The 9,061-nt window shown below is 40.7% G+C and overlaps 1 non-coding gene across 1 annotated transcript; it reads left to right on the forward strand.

Moving 5' to 3' along the window:
* The first annotated feature begins 386 nt into the window (after positions 1-386).
* Positions 387-469, forward strand: trnal-uaa (transfer RNA leucine (anticodon UAA)). Its single transcript has one exon. It is a non-coding gene; the product is annotated as a tRNA-Leu (tRNA).
* The last annotated feature ends 8,592 nt before the right edge of the window (positions 470-9,061 follow it).

Raw genomic sequence — 9,061 nt, forward strand, 5'->3', positions numbered from 1 at the left:
AAGTAAAACTCCACCCCACCCTATGTTCAGGATCAAACCCTAGAGCAATGAGGCAGTGGTGTTTCACAGTGTCAAATATATCACACGTTTATATTTGACACAAATGTCAAATATAATGAGCAAACATTTGTATAAGTGAAATTCCATTTCTGACATAGAATATTGGGATTTAGCTAGTCTGAGACAGTGTGTGTAATGTTGAATCTGCTTGGCCTGTCTCTGATTCTCTGCCTATAGATGTTCCAGGAGCAGCTAATGGCCACATAATAGAAGCTATTTTTTTAATAAACCGTGTCCTAAAATTGACTAGAAGTGCTGCAAAATGCTTTAAGTAAGTCTTATTAAGTAAGCCAGTAAAAGACCATTTCGAAACATGTGATGCAAGAACCAGGATGGCCGAGTGGTTAAGGTGTTGGACTTAAGATCCAATGGACAAATGTCCTCGTGGGTTCAAGCCCCACTCCTGGTAAGACTGAAGCTTTCACTCAGCAAAGGGATTCCATCTTTAGATCTATTCAGCCTCAATTGCTCTGGATTGCTCTGGAATTATGGTAGATGATAGCCCTGGTAGGCCCCACTCCTCTTGTGAGTGAGAAATGGCAGTGGAATACTTCAATAATGAATTGGTTAACTTTAAAAATGGAGGGCAAGAACATAGTAGCCGGCCAATAATGGAATAATGGTTAAGACGGGTAGCGTTCTTCTGTCCTACCATTTGTAGGCACTTGAGAAAAGTCCTTTCACACATAACTGCATGGACCCCGCCCGGGTTGACGCCGAAAAGGCTGTGTGAGATATGGCAAGGGCATGCAACATAATTGAGCAATACTTAAAAAAAATGTTAAAATCCAATCCCTTAAAAAATGAACATACTGGTGTATAGTGCTGGTTCTACTGGAGCAGCCAATGAGAGAATGCCACTCCATTAAAGCACCGTATTTTGTTAACCCTGCTCTCATATTCAGTTGATCGCTTTAGTTATTTTATTTACAAGAAATATAAAGTTGCCATATACAGAGGCTTTGTCCATCAGATTTCAGATTTCTGTCCATCCAAGTTAATGCGATGAACATTTACTTTTACTAGAGTATTATTGCAACACTCTAGAGATTGTTGTACATGATTTTGCACTCATTTTTAATTTCTTGAAAAATGAGATCTGCATAAATGGGTAAAAATGTCCATGTTTGAATGATAATGACCCAAAATTTGTCATGAGCCTGTTCTGTTCCGCTACATTTAATGATATGGACATGTAAATTATGAAAATGAATGACTGAAATGAAATATTTTTTAAAGATAAAAACTTTTATGTCAAATCAGATACAACTGACAACATCCTACGGTTTATGATGCTTGCTGTACTGTCACTTAACCCTTGCGTTTGGTAATTATTGATAAAAGAAAGTGTTGAAGTTCACATTTTATGGATATTTTAGTGGCAGATGAGCCTCTTCAGAACCTCTGCGAAAAAGATTTGGTGGCAGGATAGACTCACCACAGAACCTAAAATCTACGCATCGATTTTGGGGTTTGAAATGCACTCGGCTACTTCAGCACCACGGACAGAGACCCGACATTTGTTGCTTCGAACATGGATTTTGAAATGTTCCGTCTGTCACATCTCTTTCTCCTGAAAGGTCATGAAAGTGTTAGTTACTCCTATTTGTGAACAGTACAGGTTATGGTAATGAAAACATCTAGCTTGTTGGATATGACATTGATATGATGTTGGTCCTGAATCTATCGTTGGGAATCTACCACATTGGCGTTGTCCCTATCCTAAACATTTTTGTGTTTTCCCTGCTCTAATACACCCATTTCACCCCAGGAACGGCTGTTTAGATTAATCTGGTATGTTGGCAGCAATGAAAGCACTAAAATTTTCTTAGACGAAAAAGACACCGTGCTTATCTGTTTTGTTTTGTTTTTTAATCCCACAACATGGTACAATTCTTGAATCTGACTGGTCAGAAGGTGCTGATTAAGTTTCTATAACAAATGGTCTGTACTTATATAGCACTTTACCTCATTCAGCAATGGTGGCAGAGCTGCCATGCAAGACACTAACTTAAGCGTGCAAGACACTAACTAACTTAAGCAACTTGGGATTCAGTGTCTTACTCAAGCACACTTGAGACTCCACTTCATGCGGAGTCACATGGGCCAAGAATCGAACCACCAACCCCACGGTTAGTGGACAACCCACTCTACCACCTGAGCCATAGCCGAACATTTATTCCTCTATAACAGCAGCTCTCATAGTCCAATACCCATGGCAAACTCTTTAAATACTCTAGGACTAATAATAAATAGATTACAAAGTATTAAGTGTAAAGTTACTGAACAAAAAAAATAGCATGTAATCGGTGATATGGGGAAATTTTCTATAAGGTGACGTTTATTTAACATTTACGGAAGGGATCTCTAGTACTTTGTGGATATTCCATAACATTAAACGTAGCTATAAAATGGATTTAAAAAAAATATGACGCCTTTGTTTACTAAATATAAATATTGTAATCATTAGGCAACTGTATTATGAGAGGAATAAATCCCGTTCGGACGTGCTTTTGAAAATAATCAACTTCAGGGAAGTAACCACAACCTGCTGATTATTTTCCGACAACAGCACGCCCCCAAGTGTGTTACTGCATATTTCCCTATTTATGTATGCTGTTCAATTAAACTTACACGCTCGGTGCTCTTTGATTTCAAGTATATTTACAAAGACGATGAAGGCCATGGTTTTGGGAATTCTACTTCTGTTTCATTATTATCTCTTCAAATCTCTTTTATGCCTTTTAGGGATGATTGGATTCTGTCTTAGTCCAACAGATTAGAATGATCAGGTAAGGGAAGTGTGTGTGTGTGTGAGAGAGAGAGAGAGAGAGAGAGAGAGAGAATGAAGGGAGAGTGAAAAACAGCCTCTTTCCAGTATATAATCCATAATATATAAAAAGAATAGCTCTACTACGGCAGGTTGGACTGTGGGCCATTAAACATAGTGAAATATGTGGTGCATTTGTACGTCTGTGCGGCTTTCCACCTCCCCATTGAGATGAACTGCGCTTCAACTTCCACTGTGCGCACCAAGCTGAGAAGGCACAGTGAGCTCCTCCAAGGCTGCCGAACACACACGGGGGTGTCAAGTGCCCTATAATACCTGCAGGGCATCCAGCACAACAAGCAGCAGATTCCTGGTTGATACTGCTCTAGAAAAACATCAGATCTGTATTCCACAGAGGCAGTACACACTCTAGGTTTTTCCTAGAAGTTCACATTCTTAACCAGGAACGTGAAATCAAGATCACCAAAGCAAACAAACTTGAGGATTATTATATATGGCTTTCACTTAAAAATAAATAAATAAATAAATAATAAAAAAAAATCAATAGCTGCTGAACTGTTTCCATGGCAAAAAAAAAAAAAAAAAAAAAAAGATTATTTCAAGCCTTTGGCACAGCCAGCAGGAGCCTTGCACAGCTCTCAAAGAGCTGGTCGAGGCTCTCGGCCGGAAGAGAGAGGCCACTCCTCACTAATAACCGCCCATAGATAACTAAACACAACATCCTCCGCGACAAACAAAGGGCCTTGGCATATCAAAGTGCATTAAAAGGAGAGCACATCTGTAGCTTTGCTCTCCCCAAAATACACCCGTTCCTTTTTAGAACAGAGTGAAGCCCTGGATGCCCAGCGAATGTGCTTTAATGTTTTCCCACCATTGTTTTCCAGCTCTATCGGTTTTGCAAATGATTAGACGTTTTCAATGGAGCGCTTCAATTATGGCCCGAGTGGGCTGGATCGCCATGGTGATGAGCCTGTGATGCAGACAGAGAAGGATGCTTAAAGCGCTGGGCAGCAAAACTCTGTATTGACAGAGCCCTTGGGGGGGTGGATGGCCTCTCGACATACCATCAACCTCCACTCTCATTAAAGACGAGAAGAAGGGGGTGCAGTCGACGGAGCATCGACTGCTGTGCCCGCTCCACCCCCACATGTGAGAGAATGTCAGTGTCATAAAACGAGATATAAATGACTCATATGAATCACTCGGCTTTCTCTATAGGAGGACGTTCGAACGTAGGCCGTATGGTGGATAGCTGCTATTTACAGGTTGCAGTGTGGATTAGGAACAACACAAGCAGATGTAGAAACCATCATACAATATATTGATTTGATTAATTATAGTAATAAGAAACGGGGGAACATTTCCACATTTCCTCCCCTACTGGGTCATCCAACTATTCTCACCCAATCAGCCAACTCTCCTCTATCGTACAACCGTGGAAGGTGCAGGCTAACACATGCTTCCTCCGAGACACTGCATCTCATGCAACACCGATTGCCACGATTGGCTAAGCGTCGCTGTGATTGTCCGGGGAGAAAGAGTATGTTATTCCTCCCAGCCAGAAAGCACAGCCAATTTTGCGCCCTTAATTGGCTCTTGGCCAAGACAGATGTGACATCTCTGGGATTAGATGAACACCATTCCTATTTTGAAAAGGACATAAAAACAAACAAATAAACAAATAAAGACAAAAAAAAGGTCAAAAGGACTAATAATAACTAATGATATTTAAAAAGTGTAACCCTTAAAGAAACATCAAATGAATCTAAAAGTAAGCTGAATAAAAAGCGAGTTAAATGCTCAAATGTTTTTCTTCCCCAGTGATAGATGGAGCCTGATAATAAATGTTTATTGTTATTAGTATATTCTACTACAGGCTAGCATTATAGGACACGATTTCGACCGTCGCTTATTAGGCGTTCATCTTCAGGACGTATGAGGATGCTAAACAATGAAAAGAATTTTAAATACATTTCAGTACTACGTTCGAGTAAATTCTAAAAGGACACAGTGAAGGAATACTAAAACCTGTCGTGTTACTAGAATAAAAAAAAAGGGTCATGAGGGTGTACATCAAGAGCAGGTATTTACAGGAGACCTTACGGGACTGCGATGCACTTTTAAACCTCATTTCCGTTGAATCGTTTAAGCTTGGGACCAAAAACACCTAGACGATAGTTTTTAAGGTGAACGAATAGAAAATATATTCAGTCACTGCTGGCTCGAAGCAACGCTAGCGCAAAGATCACCCTAAAAGCCACAAACATCATGTCAGATAGTGTTTAAACCCGACACTTCCACACTGCAATCCTTCACCATCTGCACTCGCTGTAATTGGTCTGTTTCATGTTCTTCCATTTGTTTTTGACAAGCGCATTCAGAAGCTGTCTGGCACCGAGGCGAGCTGTTTAAAGGAGGATGACTTTATAGAAAAGCTCTTTTTTGTTGTTGTTGTTATAATTACAGGCTGTCTGAGTGGAGAGAGGAGCCACAGGACTGACACGTGTCACTCTGCGTTCTTTCTTTCGTTCTGGAGAAGGAATATTGGTTCCGCACGTCAGGAGAAGGTCTGCATTAAAGAAAGAAAAGATAAGAGAGAGAGAGAGAGAGAGAGAGAGAGAGAGAGAGAGAGAGAGAGAGAGAGACAGGCAGATGTCTTGAGAGAAGGGATTAAATGAAGTGAGAGTTTGGTATTTGATACTACAGCTCTTAGAGGTAGTGCTAGATTAAGATGGTAACCTGATCAAATCAATCTGTCGTCCATCATCCATGGGCTCATATATATTAATAGCAGCTTATATCTGATTGGTGATCAGGTTTCTATGACAGCAGCTCTGACAGTAGTTTAGCTGCAAATCACAGGTTTATATTAACGCACTCGTTCGATTACATTATGGTTTCTGTAGTAAAATGGCACAGTAACGTTTTCTATCATTCACAGGGTATCTAAAGGTGCGTCTCAATCAGCTTCCCGAGGTGGTGAAGCAGTATATGGTGTACACAAGTTCTCACTACACATTAGGACACTGATAACTCGATTACAGGTGACTTGACTACGTGATCGCATTGTAAAACGTCACCGCTGGGTTTATCAACAACAGGCAGGATATGTCATATGTCATTATTAGCTTAATCACATGTTTTATTGTCATGGTATTTCAAGCAAGATCGTAGGCTAGCTAGTGGATTATTTTTAAACGGTAAATGGTCTGCACTTTATATAGCACTTTTTAACCTTTGAAGTTCTACAAAGCACTTTACACTGTTTCTCATTCACACACACCAATGGTAGCAGAGCTGCTATACAAGGCGCTAACCTGCCATCAGGAGCAACTTGGGGTTCAGTGTCTTACCCGAGGACACTTTGGTATGTGGAGTCACGTGGGACAGAAATCGAACCGCCAACCCTACGATTAGTAGACAATCCGTTCTACCATCGGAGTCACAGCCGCCGCTAAACACTTAAAAAACATGAAACGCTTAGCTGAGGGTTCGTCCGCCATGTTTTTCAAGCTCAGAAGCTTCAGAAAATATGACGTCATTTCCAGTAAGGGAACATAATGAGCATCGATGCATCCTGGCTTTTGTGGTGCATTGTGGGATTTTTTTTTAGACCGAATGTTCCGGTGCACTGGAAGGATTCTGCGATCGAGACAGCGCTTAAAATAAAATGGCCGACTCCCTAATCAGTGCCCTGAGTACTGAACTAGGGAGCTGACTGAGACGCACCCCAAGACTAAAAATAAACAGATCTTTAACAAATGTACTGTTGGTTAACAAGGAAAAACATAATCATTGAGACAGTGAGGCTTTCAATAACAGATGCTATCATGTAACTGATGACAGGAAGGGACTTTTATGGACATAATGTAAGAGGAATTTAAACACTGATTGGAAAATAATCAATCTTGGCATGGGAACAGTAACCCTGCTTCAGGTCACTGTCCTTGATTAGTTTCGTATAAATGCATGCTCCCAGGCTTTTCTTCGTCACTAAACTCACTGCTGTAATATTTATTCATTGAAAAGCAGGACTAGGGTGATATGACCCATATTGCCTTGGCAATCTGCTGGGGTCAGGATCAGTGACTACATTTGTTGGTCCTCTCATTATTTTATGTCATCTCTATTTTTTTTTTCCAACGAATGAGATCATCTTTGAGAGTAGATAACTGCGCTGAAACCAGCAGGCAGCAGAAGTAAAAACTAATACCAACCGAGAGCTGTATAAGCAACAAATGGTTGTCTGGCGAATGACAAGGGTTCCCAGCTGAGATGATGGAGAGTGGATCCACTAGTACTCTTTCAGAGCGCTCTGTGAAAAGCACACACTGCTCATACTTTCCTTTTGGCAAACAACAGCAACAGGAAGTCAACTTTTAGACCTTGGCAAGGTTCTTTTGTGAATCTGCTTGTGATGTAATACCCGAGTCTTGGCCTTGGACCTTATGCTGACTTAAGTCACAATTTTCATGACTCATAGCATTTAATAACATGCCTCAAACTACGCAACTACTGCCCACTTCACCCCTCTGAACCGCATACAAGACCAGAGTTGTCCTAATCAGCCCTATTCAGACAGGATTAAGTGTCCATGGTAAGTATGCTGTATATATTTATAATATGAGCGTCTCTGCCAGCTCTGTAATATTTTATAGACAGTGTATAGCCATGTCTAGGTCATGTACCACAGTACAGAATGATCTGGAGTAATAACCCCAGGTAATATACAGTACATCCCATACCAACCTGCACATTCGCCTCACGCCGCCAGGGTGGGGGGTTCGATTCCTGACACTGCCCTGTGTGCGCAGAGTTTGCATATTCTCCCCATGCTGTGGGAGCTTCCTCAGAGTCCTCTGGTTTCCTCCCCCAGTCCAAAGACATGTATGGTAGGACGTGGTAGGCATGTCCAAAACATCCGTAGTGACTATCTATGCAGTTAAGAGACAAGCCCAAGACTGACACCAAACTCTCTATTCATCTTTTGGATCATGTTTCCATCAGTGAATGTAAAATCTGGCATAGACCGAGATTTCCGATCTGATTCATCACTTTTCACCAACTACTCGAGTTGAGCCCAAAAGCCAGAGCAGGCTTGGCTCCTGGCCGCAGTGGCCTTGTGCTCTGGCAGCGTTTCCCCCTGCACTCCAGCCGGAGGTTAATGAAGGTCTGCTCCCAGCATTCACCCATGTAGAGCCCTGAGTCTCATGTCGATCCCCTGCGCTTTTCAAGCCAAGATACATAAAGCCGAGAATGAGGGAGTAATTGGCTTGGTTTTATCCCCACCGTGTGCTGTTATCAGAATAAACAAGGCCCGAGCCACATCAAAGAGACGCAAGATTGCTCAAAGAAATTCCGACACGCTTCTTGGGATTTTGGCAGACGAGGTTCAGAGCTAATTGGGAACGAATGAGTGTGCAGTGAATTCAGCATGCTAATGCAAGCGGGGATCACACACAAACACTCATAAACACACTTATGTAAGTGCATATGCTAACACTGAGGGATTTAAAGGATACAGTTCAGCCACTGTAGCATTGAAGCAGGCTAATGATGATGATGATGATGATGATGGATCAGTCTATAAATTTATATATATATATATATATATATATATATAAAATGTATTTACGTACATCATATATATAAAACAATTTTACTTTAGACTTATTTCTTTGTATTTATTTATTAATTTATTTGCTTATTTGTTTTTATTTATGTATTTATCCATTTACAGTGCTGTGAAAAAGTATTTCTCTGTTTTTGTGTATATCTCCTACCAAATAGTTTCAGAAATTAAAACATAATCTGTGATAAAACAAAGGCGACCTGAGTAAAGACAAAATACAGTTTTTAAATGATAATGTTATTTACTGAAGCAAAAAGGTTCCCAAATCTATGAAACTACATTCATAATGGGGTTCAGCTGGACCAACCAGGCCTGATTACTGCAAACCCTGTTCAATCAAATCTACACTTAAATAGAACTTTTTCAACAGCATGAAGTTGTTAAAAGGTCTTACCCAGTAACACACTATGCCAAAACTGAAAGGAATTCCAGAAATGATGAGGAAGAAGGTGATTGAAATACATCAGTCTGGGAAGGGTTACAAACTTATTTCAAAGACTCTGGGACTCCAAAGAACCACAGCGAGAGCCGTTATCTCCAAATGGAGAAACTCTGCACAATAGTGAACCTTCCCAGAA

Source organism: Ictalurus punctatus, chromosome 20 (genome assembly GCF_001660625.3).
Source record: "Ictalurus punctatus breed USDA103 chromosome 20, Coco_2.0, whole genome shotgun sequence".
NCBI lineage: Eukaryota > Metazoa > Chordata > Actinopteri > Siluriformes > Ictaluridae > Ictalurus > Ictalurus punctatus.